The following is an 18,896-nucleotide window of genomic DNA, read 5'->3' as shown; positions in this document are numbered from 1 at the left end:
CCCAACTGGCGCCGGTCAGCACGAGAAAGAAACGACTGGCGCGCTTTGTTAAACTGGGCCAAAATCGCGTAAGCGGCTATCATGCCAATTAAGAAGGAGAAGAATGTCACAAGTGAGCACACCTTTAATAATTGGATCATGCTGATAGTTGAACAGTTGAAATTTTAAGCGGAAAGGAGTCAACGATTTTCAAAAAATTCTCTCTCTAAAATGTGTCTGTATTTGGACCACCCTGTGTAACCTACACCATGCATGTATGCGCATATTTTTGAACAAATTACAGATTGTCCTTAGTCGCACACAAACACACACACACATAAGCACTTACGCAATATTACTTAACTTTAAAGCATAACAAATAATCTAAAAAATATATGTAATCTTGGCAAGAAAGGAATGAGAAACGACAACGACCAGCGGTAGCAGCTATCAGCCGTAGAATAGGCAGCGATGCATGCAACAGATTTGGGCGTTTACGGCCTGAGCAGTTTTATCTGCATAAATCGGCTTATTGCAGCAGCAGCAGCAGCAGCAGTCCGTCTGTCACTAACTGCCACGCCAAAGTGTGGATGCTGTGGGTTAACTATTGTTGTTAAAGTTGGCTTGTGGCAGTAATACGGTAGCCACTTGTTGCATTCATTACGCCGTGTTATCGGCTGAGGCTGTAGATTGCTAGCTGGCCCGTTGCAAGTGTGCTTTCAGCTTGTTTGCCTCTTTATTTTTATTTCCATTGTTTTTTTTTATTTCCATTTGCTTTTTTTATATTTTTTTGTTATTATTCCTTACTTTTCGTTGTTTTTTAGTGTTTTTGTTGATTCACTTTTTTAATTTGATGCTGCTACTGTTGCTGCCAACGGCTACTGCCACAACTCTTACTCTGGTGCTGCTGTTGAGATCTTTAAATTGTTATCAGCAGCAGTGGCAGCAAAATCTTTTGGTCATATCTTATTGTTAATGGTTGTTGCTGTTGTTAATTTTCTACATGTTGCTGATGATGACGTTGCAGTTTGGCGTACTTTTTTTCTTCTATTTTGTATTTAAAGCTTTTTTCTCTATTTTTCTTTCTCTCTTGTTAATGCGGGTTTTACGGCTGTTGCAAGTTCTTATGACCTATACACATACACAGACATTTTCACACACATACACACATACACACATATATTTAGTATTTTACTGCGCTTAGCAATTACAAAAGATCGCTTGATCTTCTTATGGCCCAAAGTGTAAATTAAATTTTGTTACCACTTGTGGCACTCAGCTTACAAGTACTCGTGCATACACACACAAACCAACATATTTATACATACTTGTGCATGCTCTTATTGCGGTTGGTTCGCTTGGCTGGGCTGTTCGGTCGGCTTTTCATTTTTTTGATTTTTTCGCTTGTTGGATTTTTTGTGTGTTGTCTGTTCATAAATTGTTCTTGCTCGCCGTGTGTTGCACGATAAGCGTTTTGTTGCTGTTGCAGCAGCAGTTAAATTGCAAGTTGTAAAAGCGCCTAACGGTAGTGTATAATGCAGGCTATGCTGAGTATGCAGTATTATCGCTGGCTGTTGCTGTTTGGTGGTACCTTGATTGGGTTGACTGCCGGGCTGGCAAGTGTTGAGATGTCGGTAATATCGGTGAGACACTGCGAGAAAAATCATATCAAACTGGGGATGGACAAAAGTGATTTTATTTACTTATTCATAAATTTAATAATCCAAAAATGGGGTATTTCTTGAAGACTATGAAAAACAGACTGAAGACTTGAAGACTATGAAGACTACCAAAAACTGGTGTTGTGTTTCAGCTCTTATGCTCTGGCTGACATACTACAGGGTAGCTCCTTTAACTTTTCGAATGTAAAGTGTCGACTTTATTTTGGTTTTCAAAACTCTGCAAGCAGTTGGTGATGCAGTCAATGGCGAGCATTACCGTGCCATCTTTGCTGTTGTTGTTGTGGCAGTATACTTAACCCTGTCAGTGCAATGTAAAGGGTGGTTAGATTTTAAGGCCGATGTAGAATGAAAACCACACCTAGACGTCAAGTTTTTTCTACATTCTATTTGACATTTCAATCCAATTTAAATTGGAACCATGGAAAAATTCACAATCGAGCAACGCTTTAAAGTTATTCAGGCTTATTATGAAAACGGGCGTTCAAATCAAAACGCATATCGCGTACTTCCTGATTTTCTCGGTCAATTTAATAATCCAAATGTGCGTACAACCGGAAAAATTGTGCAAAAGTTTGAGCAAACCGGGTCTGTAGGAGATGTGAAAACACCAGTGCATGCTCGTACAGCTCGTACTGCAGAAAATATGTATTGCTGCTGTTCGCGATAGTGTGGATGAAGAGCCGTCCACCTCAACTCGTCGTCGTGCCCAACAATTGCACCACTCACGCTCGTCGTTGATGAACATTATGCATAAAGACTTGCATTTACACGCTTACAAGGTGCAATTGACTCAAGAACTAAAGCCTCTTGACCATTTCAAGCGTCGTCAATGGTCAGAATGGTGTCAGGAAATGGCAACAGTGAATGACCAATTTTCGAAGAAAATCATCTTCAGTGATAAGGCACATTTTCACCTCAGTGGATTCGTCAATTGAGGCATTTGGGCGAATGATAATCTAAGAGTGATTGCTGAAAAACCAATGCACCCACAAAGAGTGACTGTTTGGTGCGATTTATGGGCCGGCGGCATCATTGGACTGAATTTTTTCCAAAATGAGGCCGGTGAGGCAGTTACTGTGAATAGTGTTCGCTATCGTAAGATGATAACGAACTTTATATGGCCCGAATTGGAAGATATGGATGTGGACGATATGTGGTTTCAACAGGACGGTGCCATTTGTCACACAGCTAACGAAACAATGGCTCTTTCTTCGCGAAAAATTTCATGGCCGAATAATCTCACGTCGCGGCGATGTCAATTCGCCGCCAAGATCATGTGATTTGACACCGTTGGACTTCTTTCTTTGAGGTTGTTTGAAATAAAAGGTGTACGTCGATAAGCTAGCAGCAATTCAAGAGCTAAAGGATTAGATAATTCGGCACATTAACGGCATAGAACCTGGTCTCTTACACCATCCCACTCAGACTTCAATCTTTCGTCAACAAATGCCTTCGTATCATCTGTAGATTATTCCAACCGAACACCATCAGCAACGATGCGCTCTACAGATTAATGAATAAGGAATCCATCTAATGGAAAATTAAATACAAAAAGTGGCGATGGATAGGTCACACGCCTAGAAAAGAAGACTGGCACTGGAATGTAACCCGCGAGGCAGCAGAGGTCGCGGTCAGCCAAAGAATACTTGGAGAAGGTCGATATTGCGCGACCTACCAGATGCTCACATCACATGAGACGGCGTGAAAGAACTGCCCAGAACCATGTAGGAAGGAAGAGTCTTGTCGAAATCCTATGCTACCGAGCGGAGTGAATAAGAGAAAAAAGAAAAACAAAAAAACGTGGACAACATTTGGTTTTAATACGAAAGCGCTACATGCCACAAAGCAAACTAAATATATATTCGATATTTTAAATGGTGCTACGTATTGGCTGTTTGGAAGCTGACTCATTAGACTATTTTTGTGAAGTTCCATTGAGGATAAATGGTAGACCAACCATACAGAGACAAGTTGCCATTGCAGTGATAAGCGCCAAAATCCGCAAAAATGTCTTGGTGTTTGGCCGAGCTCCTCCTCCTATTTGTGGTGTGCGTCTTGATGTTGTTCCACAAATGGAGAGACCTACAGTTTCAAGCCGACTCCGAACTGCAGATATTTTTATGAGGAGCCTTTTCATGGCAGAAATATACTCGGAGGTTTGGCATTGCCTGCCGAGGGGCGACCGCTACTAGAAGAATGTTTTTTCTTAATTTCGGTGTTTTCACCGAGATTCGAACCTACGTTCTCTCTGTGAATTCCGTATGGTAGTCTCGCACCAATCCATTCGGCTACGGCGGCCGCAAAAATTTAGCAGGTTGTTAAAATTCAAAGTTGTACAATTTCGATACGAAGGTTTCCGATTTTAAATTGATTGGTGAAAGCGGGATTGAGTATAATAATAAGTAAGCTGTAGAAAGTTAACGAAATATAATAATAAAAAAAATTAACAGCTTGGAGGATTATTCAATGTAGAAAAATTTGGTAAATTTTCGATTCTTGTGATATTTGTTTTTTTTATACATATTTAGAAGTGAAATTTATGTAAAAAAAATCCTGATATGATTAAAGGAAAATTAATAACTTTGAGTTTTATTCAATGTGTAAAATTTTGTTTTTCATTGGGGAAGGGTTTTTACGTTGCGGGTCCCAAACTCAGCGCACAACCAGCTATCCTGGAATGCTTCGTCTTCTCACATTAGCTCGCTCACAAACGGATGTTTGGGAGCTACTCAGAGGATACTTGGCTGTGGCCAAAATCGTGTAAGCGGTTATCGCGCCAATCAAGAAGAAGAAACAAATTTTGATATAAGTCAAATATTTTTGCTTTTTATAACATTTTTTTTTTATTATTTAGAATAAAATTGACCTTAAAACTAAATTTTTTTGAAATTGTTTTTTGTTTTAATTGGCGAATATGTTTGGGTGAAATACCATTTTTGCCATTTTTGTAAGATTTTCAGAGAAGGAAGTCTAGAGAAGGAAGAAACTAAAATAAAATCCCCAAAAATGAAAACATAAAATTGTTTTCCAAATAACTAGTTTTCTAAGGTATACTCTATCTAAGACATAAAATTGTGTTTAAAAAATAAAAATTATATCGAAAATGTTCTTGTAAAAAAAAAAATGCAAAACATTGAACAAACGAAAAGCACGCAAATAGTCATAGGCAAAATGTGGTCGGATGTATGCATGCCCAGCGACTGGCATCCCAACGGGCTCTCTCCAATCCACAAGAAAGGTGACCCCACGAACTGCGCTCACTATCTGCGTGGAATAAGCCTTTTCAGTATCGCATACAAGACCTATCAAGCGTATTTTGTGTAAGGCAATGTGGTTTTAGGTCTGGGAAATCTACCATCGAGCAGACATTCGCATTACGCCAAAATCCTGGAGAAGGCCCAAAGGAAGCAGATCGACACTCACCACCTTTTCGACGATTACAAAGCTGCATTCGACAGTACGCTAAGGAATCACCATGTCTGTTTTTGGCATTCCTGTAAAGCTCATCTGGCTTTGCTTTTACAAACAACACCTGCGAAGTGAGAATTGGGAAAGATCTTTCTGAGCGATTTGAGATAAAGGCGACTCCTTATAATGCGACTTTTTCAACTTGATAATGGAGAAAACTATTCGCGCTCCCAATATCGACATCTCCGGCACTATTTTTTTCAAAAGTGTCATGCTGCTCGCCGACACAGATGATATCGACATTGCTGGTATTAGTCAGCGGGCAATTAGTGCAACTTGCTCCAGTCTTGAAAAAGAAGCCCTTTGAGTGGGTATTGAGGTAAACGAAGGCAAGACAAAGAGCCATGTGTCGCGACGCATATTGGAATGCAGGTAGCGATTGATAACTACGAGTTCGGCTTAGTGAAGGATTTTGTCTATCTATATAGGATCCAGGTCAGCCAAGTGTAGACAAGAGAAAAGCAGAGCTCTCTCTTGACGCACGTCGAGGTTTCTATGGACCGATTTGCGTGAATGATGCATACCGAATAAGATGGAACAAAGAGCTGTACGCCGATATGGACGTAGTGAAGTGGATTACCATTCAGCGGCTAAGCAGGCTAGGACAGTTGAGGGAAAGGTGCTCTTTTCGAAATGTACTGGTCGAACTCGCAAGGAAGGACGACCTCATCTACAATGAAAAGCCGAAAGTCGATGACGATTTGACATCCCTTGGCGTTTCTAAGTAGTATCAACAAGCGCAACTCCGAGACGATTCGCGCAACATTTTGGTGGCGGCCAAGATCGACCATCGGTTGTAGTTGCTTACGTCAACCTTAGAAATAGTTTCTGAGTATTTGCCATCCTATGGACATTCAGCAATATCTGTATTCAAGCCATACATATCAAACTCATGTAAACCAGACACAATTTCAATCAATCCAATTTTATGGTGGGTTGGCGCATCGAATTTATACAAAAAATTCTATTAAAAACCTTGAACATTTTGTGCTGTGTACGCCTCTGATTCGCTTAGAAGCTTCAAACCAGCCTCTTTAACAATTGTAGGAAGAGGGCAAGGAAGGGGAAGCTGGAAGTGCACTAAGCAGAAAAGAAACTAAAAACAACCAAAAAAGCAACATTTCGTTTGGTTTAAAACTGCCAGCAAGTCAGTGTAGTATTTTGATAGATTAACGTGCCCTCGAGCAAAAAGTTATATTAAAGAAACTTACTTAACAACAACAATGATATGAATGTACGACAAAACTTTTAACGACAACAAAAACACTCTACTTGTACAAAAACTAAGTAAATACAAAAAAATTAAAAAAAAGAAACTGAATAAAAAAAAACTAAAAGGCATTGAAAATGCTTGTAATGCAGGCGACAGCTGGCACGAGCCATAAAATCAGCTCGACTTACCAACAACAACAAAAGCTAAAAGCTAAAATGGTTTACAAGCAAGCGCAGCTTAGCATAGACACCGACTAGTTGTATCGCGCCCAGACATACCAGCGCTCAAAATAAAACAAAAGCTGTAGAGCTTAGAAATGTGTGTTTGTGTGTGTGTGCAGTGCAAGGGCTAGCAGGCGCATGGAGGGCGTTGGGTTGGAAAACAGATACAGGCAAGCGACGAGCCAAGCGTTCATTGCTGCGTCATTGACGACGGTCCATAGCTGATTGTTGGCGCGCAGCTTGATTTGCAGCTGCACCACAACGCCTGCTTTGTGGCCGACTTTATTAGATCGTGTGTGAGTATGACTGAGTGTGTGTGTGTTTGGAAAATTGTGAATTTGGCCAAGGGCTCAGGTGAAGGGCTTCGCGTTGCATTCGTGTACGCGCATGCCTCTAAGGAGAACGCCTACTGCGGGGTGCCCGGACCTGATACTGGTCACGTGTTTCGACCAAACAAAGAACTGGCTTGATTGTGCGCTGCATGCGGGCGTTGCTGCACGCGCTGTAGCTGTGTTGCATTTGAGGCCTTAATTCACGGGCTGGTGCCAGCTTTCTTCAGTTTCAGTTTCTGGTTGTCTGATCTATTTGTTGAGTATTCGTCATATGCCTTTTTCTGTCTACTATTCCATTTAGCGGACAGATAGACAAGACTAAGCTGCTTAATTTTGTATGGGCAGCCCTTTTAGTGCTTAAAAAATTTTCCTCAAACATACACTTTGATCAGAAAGCTACCGGAACAGCTGTCAGTTGATGCTCCAAGTCACTTGACCTGAGTTCTGTGGTTTTTTTGTTAGGCCGTCATGCCTGTATCTGTGGCTAACATTCCTACCAAAATTTTATCGCCTTTGCCTGTCTTTAGTAAATCTACCTCTGCAGGAGTTTTAAATTTTTTTCAGTTTTAAAAATGGATTTAAATTTGAACCAATGAGTTTGAATTAAAAAGGCATTAATTTCATTAGTGATATTCTAAGGAAAGAGGATAAGTACATCGGGGATCACGAACGCAGTGACAGACCTTCGGCGTCGGAAACTGATGAAAACACCAATAAGGTGAAAGAAAAGTTAATCAACAACCGCGAGATAAGCTTCACATAGCTGGCAGAGGACTTGGAAATTGCTTATGAATCCATTCAACCCATTGTAGTTAATGATTTGGGTTTGCGCCGCGTTACTGCAAAGTTAGTCCCAAAGAACCAGGAATTCATGCAGCAAAGGGCTGCGTTGATATCGCCAAAGACATGATTTCCAAGGCTGAATCCGACTCAACATTCATTAAACGCATCATTACTGCAGACGAGACGTGGGTGAGTTCGACACGCTGCTATCCAGACATCAGGTGAGTGGACAGCTCCGAATAAACCAAGACCATAAATACCGAAAATGGAGTTCCCGAAATGTTTCGAAAGCTGGATCAAGCGCTGGCTAAGTGCTTTTTAGTTGATGGGGTCTACTTTTAAGGCTCTCTTCGAAGTCTCATTCGAATATTTTTTAACGCTCTTTCATAGCTGGATATATGTTCTTTCATTTGATACCCATATTAGTATTATGGGAAGAGTATGTATAAGCATTTAAAATTATTTATCGAAAATTTGGTTCTTTGAAACCTGTAGAGCGATTCCATGCCAATTGATTCAAGTATTTTGGCGTAAATGACGTCAATTGTGTGGAAAATTAATTGTTTGCAGACTTGAGTCTAACAAAAAGTAAACAGAAAAATTTTGTTTTAAATATTTAATTGAATTGCAATTTATTAAATTTTGAAAATTCGGATATAGAATTTTTAAAATCAAACAGTGCTTCGTTAACCATTCAGTAAATTTCTTTTTAAATTTTTTGGCGCCAAATATGCTTCTAAAAAAATTTTCTGAAAAAAACTAAAAACCAAAAGTTAATAATTTTGAACTTTAATTAATGTAAAAAATTTGGTTATAGTTTTAGAATTGAAATATCTTCGGTTCTCTCCAGCGTTTTTCTAACTTTTTATTAATTTTCTAGATGAAATGGAATTTTTTTTTTGTGATTTTAGAAAACGACTGAAATTAGATATTTAATAAATTTCGAAAATTTGGCGATAGAGGTTTTTCAAAGTCAAATACTTGCGTCCATTTTATAAGTTTTGTATTTAAATTTTTAGGGTAAAATGTGCTTCTAAAAAAATGTTTTAGAAAAAAACAAAAAAAAAACTAATGATTTTGAGGTTTAACCAATTCCAAAAATTTGGTTATAGTTTTTTAATTGCCTTTTTTAACTTTATAATTTTTTCTTTAATTTTCTAGATAAAATGGAATCCTTTTTTTCATTTTAGAAAAAACATAGAAACTAGAAATTTATCAAATTTCGAGAATTTGGCCATAGAATGGATGTTTTTAAATTCTTTAAATAAAATATACTAAAAACAAAAATATAATAGAAATATTTTGGTTTGAAAAATTATTTTATTGAACAAAATGGATAATAATCTCAGCGGCTTAAACAAGAAAAAAAAAAATCACCAAAAAACAAAATAAAATAAAAAATTTCTAAAATATCCAACAATTAAAAAAACAATTCTTAAAAAAATCAAAGCTAATCACTTTTTTTAACCAAAAATTAAAATAAAAAAATTTTCAGAAGCATAGTTTCTTCTAAAATTAAAAAAAGTGATAAAAAAATCAAAGTCATCCATTTATTTTCACCAAAAAACAAAAAATATTTTTAAGAAGCATATTTTTTTCTAAGAATTAAAAAAAAGTGATAAAAAATTAAAGCTATTCAGTATAACAAAATTAGAAAAAACACTTTTGAGAAGAATATTTTTTTCTAACAATTAAAAAAGATAAGTGGTAAAAAAATCAAAGTTAATCACTTTTTTCACCCAAAAAAAAATTAAAAAAAAATTTTTTTAAGAAGCATATTTTTTCTTAAAATTAAAAAAAAAAGTGATAAACATAATAAAGCTATTCAGTATTAAACATTTTTTTCATAATTTTGTTAATATTATTATTTATTTATTTAATTTTACTTTAGCGTACAAATAAACCTGCTTTAAGAAAAATGTAAGTCAATGTCCAATAATTTTGGATCATCTGATGTGGAATGATTCTACACAAAATCTATAGTTGCACCTGCATATTCAAATATTCTTTGACAACTTTTACTATCGTACGGTAAAGGGTGGTTAAATTTTAAGCGCCGATGTTGAATGTGAACCACACCTAAACGTCAAGTTTTTTTTCGTATTTAATTTAATATTTTTCAATTTCAGACAAATTCAACTTGAACCATGGAAAGATACACACGGCATCATTGGGCCGTATTTTTTCCAAAATTAGGCCGGTCAGGCAGTTACTGTGAATAGTGTTCGCTATCGTGACATGGTAACGAACTTTTTATGGCCCGAATTAGAAGATATGGGTGTTTACAATATGTGGTTTCAACAGGACGGTGCCACTTGTCACACAGCTAACGAAACAATGACTCTTTTGCGCGAAAAACTTGATGGCCGAATAATCTCATGTCGCGGTGATGTCAATTGGCCGCCACGGTCATGTGATTTGACACCGTTGGACTTCTTATTTGGAATTATTTAAAAGAAAGAGTGTACGTCAATAAGCCAGCAACAAAGCTAAAGGATTGGATAATTCGACACATCAACGGCATAGAAACTCAATTATGCCTCAGCGTCATCGAAAATTTGGACCATCGGCTGGATGCGTGCCGTCGGAGCCGCGGCGGCCGTTTGGATAATGTTTTATTCCATGCGTAATTGAACTGTATCAGTATTATCATAATAGAGAGAAATGATAATAATTTCCTAAAAGAGTTGTTTTTTATTCAAAATCAACACCGGCCCTTGAAACTTAACCACTCTTTATAATAGACGAGATTTCAGTAAGAATGATTCTACATTGCGCGATTTCTGATTACTTGATGTTGAAGATGAAAGTAGGAGTGCCAGAACTTTAAGTTTTTCGAGAATGAATCAAACGTAAATGGAATTTGTGTCGATTAGCAATTAAAGTTGGTATTACCTTTTAATTATGTAGAATCTACTATCAATTTGCAAAGAAATGTACATGGTGACTTATTCAACAGTAAAAATAAACGATCTGATCTGATCTTATGCTCTGCCCCCAAATGAATAGACTTTAAGTTGTTCAGGAACAAAAATCACGTTTATATTTTATTCACCCCTGAAACCATAAATTTGGATGTGAAAAAGAAGAGTACACTAATAAAACACACAGCGAAGTGCCGACGTACATGACAGGTATTGCTTGATAACTTCTATGAAAGGTGCGCAATGAATTTAGAATCAGCAGCTGTACTGGCTTAGACATATTGTCGAAATCTGTGGTTTCGATTAAAGCAACTCTATTTTACGCACAAAGCACTTTCGGTGTAATAAAAGATTCTAAATAAGCAAATAAATAAAAAAATGCTTGACAAGTTCATAAGTATTCGTCATCTGCCTGTCATTTTATATTTGAGTGGCTACATTTTTTTTGTACTATGTTCTGGTTCTTACCAATTTACAGTTATATTTAAACCACTTAGCTTTGTTACAGCTTTTCAATGTTTTCTAATTCTATTTTTTTATTTTTACAACTACTTAACATTATCGGCATATAAAATTTGTTTGAATATTTTGTTCTTTTTTAAGCAGCTTTGTTTGTTCACAAATTGGTCGCACTTAACGCCATCTCTTCACATTTCATAGTGAATTTAAATAAATATTATGGAATACATATAAGTAGGAGCTCAATATTAATACGTCAGCTATTATAAAGATTGAGGTGTACTGTATGACTCACTTTATAGTCACGAAACGAAAAAAGCAGCTTAGCTAATTTATTGGGTACACTCACAAATGTTCGCATTTGGTATATAAGTACACACAAATATATGTGCCTACATGCGTATGTATGTGTATTTAGAAGTGTACCAAAAGGAATAGCAGCAATAAAGGTGCTAATTGGAATCAAGTCATTGCCCCCCTAAGCTAAGAATTGCAGTTAATAGTAATAAAACTCCATTGAGTTGTTATCGCGAAATTTCTCAACGGTAAAATAACTACGGGCTACCATTCCTAACTAATACATACCAACTAATACTCTTATAGATTTTGAACACATAATCATCATTTTAAATCACTTTACTGCTATGAATTGTGGGTATATTTGTTATGATTTCTCCTCATTTCACGTAGAGACTGCGTAATATAGTTAAGATTTGATCTTTGTTCCTTCTGACAAGAGTAGCTTGATTACTTGAAAACTCGTGCTTGACGTGATAGATTTGACTATTGTGGAACACTTCTTTAGTCAATTCGTCTTCGTAGTCTTTCGACGTCACAAACATGAGCGATTCAATGTCACGTGATTCAAGTATTTTCCACATTCTCGTCAATATTCCTGGAATTTCGCTTATTTGTAAGCCTGAGTTGGTATTGCACTCAGTAAGCTAGAAAACTTTGATAAAAATGTCATAATTTTACGTGTTTTTTTAAGTAAAATATTTTCATTTCCTTTTGACATTTTTATCACTTTTTATAATTTTTTAAGGTAAAATACGAGTGTACTTGTGAAAATTTTTAAGAAGAAAAAAACTGATTGTGAAGAACTGAAAAATATTGAAAAACTCACGTCTGAGATTTTTTTCTTATTTTTCATTAATAGCATTGACTATGCTCATTAGTACCGAGAAGTTGCATATTGGGATATCCATAACTACGAGGGGTGCCTTTTATATTTCGGGATTAGAGAACAAAAACAAATTTTAATCATCGAAAATCACTTTATTGTTTTTCAAAATATTCTCCATGAAGATCTATACACTTTTGCATGAGTTTGAACCAATTGTCGAAGTACTTTTGCCACTTTGAATGAGGTACCTCCATTCTGAATGCCGCAACCGCTTCTTCAGGTGTCGAAAAACGTTGACCTCTTAGTTTGTTTTTTACGTATGGGAATAAAAAGAAGTCATTCGGTGCCAAGTCAGGACTATACGGCGGATGACCCATTAATTCGATGTTCTGGGTACTCAAAAATGCAGTTGTTTGAGCCAATGTGTGAGAGCTCGCATTGTCCTGGTGAAGAGTGATCCGTCTTTGGCGATTGGTTTTCCTAATTTCTTGGAAGACAACTGGCAAACAAGTCCTCACCTTGCTATCCAAATTGGACCAGATGGAATAGTCCATCGGATTTGCGTCTGGCGAATTCGAAAGCCTTTGTGTGGACGAAATGAAGTGTGGAACAAGATTTTTTAACCATTCTTGGTTCACGCGAGCTTTATGAGACGGTGCCGAGTCCTGTTGGAACGTCCATGGTCTACGACCGAAATGTTTGCGTGTCCACGTCTCTAAAGCAACTTCTAAAACATTTTCCCGATAATAAATGGCAATCACTTTGACACCAGGCTCGCTAAAAACTATTGGAGAGCGTCCATCAGCGGTCACTGCGACCCAAACCATTACTTGCGATGGGAAATTGCTTCAAGTGGCCATACGTGGGCTCAAATTCTCGTATGAGCGTTCGGTCAAGTAAACACGATCATTTTGAGTGTTTATGAACTGCTCAATTGGGAAATTTTTTTCATCAGAAAACACAGTGTTAGGAAATTCGCCACGTTCGTGCAAGCGCAACAACTCCTTTGCTCTTTCGCACCGAACTTTTTTTGCTGGGGTGAAAGATCATGTGCTTTCTGGAACTTGTAAGCCTTGACCTTGAGCTCATTTTTCAATATGCGTCGAATGCTGTCTTGCGATATTTTCAGTTCTTTGTCCATTTTTTTTCCACTACGACGTGGAGATCGTTCAAGTCGAGCCTTCACTTTCCTAACCATTTCTGGCGTTGTTGCGGTTTTTTTTGGTCCACCTCCATAGCGTTTTGCAATGCTAGCAGTATCATTGTAATGTTTTATAGTGCGACAAATTCTCTATCCAAAAATGCATTTGATTTTAAATCGGGAATTTGATGGAAATTTCGGAGCCCACTTGACGTGGTTTGACTCAGTTATTTTTTAAATTCAATTTAGTTTTGTTTTAGTTTACTTAAGTTAAATTTATTTAATTTTGTTTAGTTTGCTTGCATTTAATTTTTTTTAATATTTATTTTTGTAGCTTACGTTTATTTTTTAGGATTAGTTTTTTAATTTAATTCTGCTTTGTTTTATTTAACTAAATTTACTTTAATTTAGTTTTTTTTTAATGGACTATGGTTAAGTTCGTGCGGTTTTTTTTCGAAATTTGAAACTTTATTGACGTAAAATGGTTACAAATTTAATATTCAAAGTATTGTCCATCGCTTGCTACTACTTTTTCCCATCTTTCTGGCAATTCACGGATTCCCTTTGTGAAAAATTCGGTCGGTTTTGCCGCAATCCACGAATCGATCCATTTTTTGACTTCATCGTAATTACGGAAGTGCTGGTCAGCCAGGCCATGTTGGCTCGATCGGAAGAGATAGTAATCGGATGGCGCAAGGTCTGGACTATACGGCGGGTGGGGTAGGACATCCCATTTGAGCGTTTCTAAGTATGTTTTGACCACTTGTGCAACATGTGGCCGAGCATTGTCATGTTGCAAAATAACTTTGTCGTGTCTATCGGCGTATTGCGGCCGTTTTTCTCGCAGTGCTCGGCTCAAACGCATCAATTGTCGTCGGTAGACATCCCCCGCAATCGTTTCATTCGGTTTCAGTAGCTCATAATACACAACACCCAGCTGGTCCCACCAGACACACAGCATAACCTTCAGGCCATGAATATTCTGCGCCGACGTCGATGTTGAAGCATGGCCAGGGTATCCATACGTTGCCCGACGTTTTGGATTGTCGTAATGGACCCACTTTTCATCGCCAGTCACAATTCGATGCAAAAAACCCTTTCTTTTGTGCCGTTGAAGCAGTTGTTCGCATGCCATAAAACGGCGTTCAACGTCTCTTGGCTTCAATTCATACGGCACCCAATGGCCTACCTTTCGGATCATTCCCATGGCTTTTAAACGTTTGGAAATGGTTGATTGATCAACTCCCAAAGTTTTTGCAACCTCTTCTTGCGTTTGAGCCGGATCTTGATCGAGCAATTCCTCCAATTCGGTATCCATGAACTTTGGCGGCGCACCCTCGCGTTCTTCGTCTTCCAAGCCAAAATCACCACTTTTAAAGCGTGCAAACCACTTCTGGCACGTTCGCTCAGCTAGAGCATGCTCACCATAAACTTCCACCAAGATACGATGACTTTCGGCTGCTTTTTTCTTCATATTAAAATAATGAAGAAGAATTCCCCGCAAAAACACATTATTTGGCACGAAATTCGACATTTTCAAGTGTGGTAAAAATATTGTTGTTTACGCTTCAAATAAAAAACTTATACTGACGTTTGTGCCTTACGACAGTAGCTCTCCAATGAATGTTTGGAAATGTGGATCGATGGAATAATAATCAAGTTACGCCATCTGTTGTAAAACCGCAAGGAACTTATTCATAGTCCTATTAGTTTTCCTTCTTCTTTTTTTATTTTTTTAATATTTTTGTTAATTTAATTGAGCGTCATTTTATTTAATTAAACTTTATTTATTTTTTTTTATTTTAATTAATTACATTTTTTCTTAGATTTTTGTTTAGTGCACAATTATCATTTTTGTTTGATATTATCTTAATTTTGCTAAATTTATTTTAATTTTAAATTTATTATATTTTTATATTTTAGTATTTCAATACATTTATTTTTTTTTCTATATTTTATATTTAGTTCATATATTTCAGTTTAAGGCTATTTGTTTTGAGTTAGTTTTTTAATTTTATTTTAATCTCCTTTTTTTACTATTTTTTGTTAATTTAATTTGGCGAGATATTCTTTTGTTTTACTTTATTTTTTTTAGTTAATTTATTTTTGTGTTTTTTTGTGCCTTTTGGTTTGCGGTTATTGTTTTTAATACTAATTTGATTTTTGTTCTAGTTTATTTTTTGATTTATTTTAGTTTGTTTGAATTAATTATAATTTTTTATTTGCGCCTTTTTGTCCTTTACGATAACTCTTTTTATATAATTTTGTTTTTTATTTCAATTTCATTCAATTTTATTTCGTTCATTTTCATTTTATCTCACTTGCGTTTTTACTTTTTATTTTAAACCATTCAATTTCGTTTTGTGTCAATATCTTTCGGTGTTTCATATTTTCAATTTCTGCATTCAACCCTCTCTATTATCTTGTTATTTTTGTTTGCAACACATTTGCTTTAAGGAAAATTTCAAATGGTACTTAACCCACTAATGACTACATTTGACCAACGAACCAATGAACTCCGCCATAACAGGCACCCAATCGCCGACCACTCGTTGCCACAGCCTGCCATTGCTACTTTTGTTTTTTTATCTGTGCTCCGGAAACTGCACACGTGCCAAAATCTACGTAGTGTCTTTAAAGGCCCACAAACAGGCTATCGCATTACATACATGCGCACAAAATGCATTCGCAGCACACAATTACAATACATACAGACTGTACACCAGCAGTCATTCCTACACATAACTAAGTACATACATATCTACCCAGGCAATGAATAATAAACTGTAATACGAGTAATGGCAATAATCATAAACGTAATAATCGTTGGATTGAATCGCCGCAGGCACTCTAAAGTCAAACTTGCTACAGTTTACAATAATCAACTACAGCAACAACAAGCCTTAAATTAGTTAAGTAGTGCAACAACAATAAATGCTATGGCAACTAATAACAAATAAAAAAAAGATTAAACAAAATAGAAACAAAGTGGATAAAAGCAATAATTGCTACAACCTCGACAACTTCATCAAATTACTGCAATGACAGGCGGTCAGACAGCTGGTCAAGCTGCCCGATAAGTAAGAGATCTGTTGACAGGGAGTGGAGGATTTGGCAATTGCCGGCGTTGGGACCATGACTAAGGACACTATTCAGTTGAGAATTGAACAGAAAGACTTGTACTGAACCATTTTTCGTTCACGTGTGGGCATTTAACTTACGAAAAAAAATATTTCTTTGAAATAATTTAGTACAGTTTTTGAAAAATGTTTCTAAATTATTTTGTAAACGATTACATGCCAAGTGTATTATAGGTATTTTTAGCATTGTCGTCAATTCTTTTAAAACTTAAATAAATAAAATAAAATTCAAAAATTTTGGATTTATTCAATGTGGAAAACTTTGGTATGGCCTTTTCTTTAAGAGAATTTTTTTTTGAAGTGGCTATAAAATCTTTTTTTTATTTTTGCGAATTAAAAAATACTCATGGGGGGAGCCTGCTTTAGAGGCTTCAAAAAATCGATTTTGTTTTTTGCATAAATGTCTTCCCAAACTATCCAAGAATGTGTCCTCAAAATTTCAGAAGCAAATTAAAAATATTTTCGGAGTTACAGAAGAAATTGTGAGCAAGCGTCGAGCAGGTATACGAGCGGCCGAATCGAAGTGCGATTTCTCGGTTTTTTATTTTCACAATTTTTTCTAATTGGCGGGAAAGATAAGGAAAAACTTAAACATCCTATGGAAACGAGATAACATTGATTGTATTCGGAATTAAATTCTCTTCTAGTTGAACCGAAAAAACCTTAAGAAATAATGATTAACCCACTTTTTAAACAATCTAAAGTGAATCTGTTTTTCCAAAAAAATGAGCTTTTTTTTAATTAGCGAAAAATTGTTGAATTTCTCACTTTTTGTTTAATTTTCTTAGTTTCACTTGAAGCTATACTATACCAAAATAAAAAATTTTTTGGGTTGTTGGTTTCAGATGAAAATTGCGACCTGCATCTTTCCCGCCGCACGACACATGCACACTCGAGGCGCCTCGGCAAAATGCTTGTACCAGGCATAATATGACATATAATTTAGTGAAAGAATTTGAGAAGACTGTTCAAAAATATTTATAACAGTAAAACCTGAAAGTTTCATTTCAATCGAATATTTCTTTCCTTCCCTAAAAAATCCACGAAAAAATCGATTTTTTGAAGCCTCTAAAGCAGGCTCCCCCCTTATATCCGCTTGTCAATGTTTTATATTTTGTTCGCCTATATCTACGTCCGCTCAATAGAAGTTTTTGTTTGATTTGTTATGAAAATAAATCATAATGTCTTTTGATAAAAAGCTCGCTTCTGCTCTATAGAGGTTTTTGTGTTAAAATAATTGTCCGCGCCCGCTAAGAGACAAATCAATTGATTTGTCTGTATTTCATTACTTTCAGTATCCTTTAAGAAAAACAATAATATTTCATAAATCTACAAATTACAAAATCCCTTTTTTTATTTGATTTCGGCTTGAAGTGGTCGATATTTAGCTTCGGAATAAAACTGCACTTGATAGAAAAAATATGCAGACAATTTTTTATTGCAGCTTTTTCCATTGAACACTGTCATTATCATCATTAAAGCCACACTTGCCGCAGTGATAGATCGAATAAATGTTATTGTCAACTATCAACTGCATCATGTCCATACATATATATACAATGGTATTGACAATATTAGCGGAAAATATTGATCCCGAAATGTCGGGATATTTCGAGATTCACCTTGGAACACATCGTTTTTAATATGAGTAAAAATTTATTAACTGAGAGCATTCAACTGCACGTGGGGGAACACGTAATTATTTATATCCCGAATTTTCGGGATTCGCCTTTGGACATGGCTTTTTTAATAGGACTAAAATTTCAGTAGCTGAGAACATTTAATTACAAGGTGAAATTAAACAAACCCTTCATATTTCCTGCCTTGGGCCCCTTTAGTGTTATTGGACCCCATCTGACATTTCTATTGAAAAGTTTGACATATTCTACCGGAAATGTACTCAGAATGTTTTGCTGTGTGACCCATATTAGTGTTGTATACAGTGAGTCTTAAAAATGCATCGCAAAAAACTCACATTTTCATGAGATTATTTTTCACAACTTTCCTCGGGGATTAACAAGACTAATGCCCGAATTCTGTAAACGAATCTCATCTCAAGTCACTAAAATTGAGATTATAAATTAGTGACTCTTTTTGTGACTTGAGACGATTTTGCTATTCAGTAAGGGAAAGTCGCAAGAATTTCACCAAATATCATGGTGAAAATAAATAGAGACAGTCAGCTGATGGCACGTATCGGCTTGAATAGTCAAAAAGTTGAGCAAAAATTCACTTATCGATTCCATATGTAATGGAATTTTTTAAACTCATTTATCAAGCGAAATTCTTCATCAAAAAACATAAAGAATATGAATATTACTAAGCCCATACAAAATAACGTTTTTAATTTCTGTTTTATAAACCTTTTACCTGAATCGGTTTATCAACAATTCAATTGAGACAAACAAAATTAATAATCGATAAATAT

The sequence above is a fragment of the Anastrepha obliqua genome, chromosome 3 (assembly GCF_027943255.1).
Source record: "Anastrepha obliqua isolate idAnaObli1 chromosome 3, idAnaObli1_1.0, whole genome shotgun sequence".
Lineage (NCBI taxonomy): Eukaryota > Metazoa > Arthropoda > Insecta > Diptera > Tephritidae > Anastrepha > Anastrepha obliqua.
The sequence above is the reverse complement of the archived record's forward strand: the minus strand, read 5'-3'. Positions refer to the sequence as shown.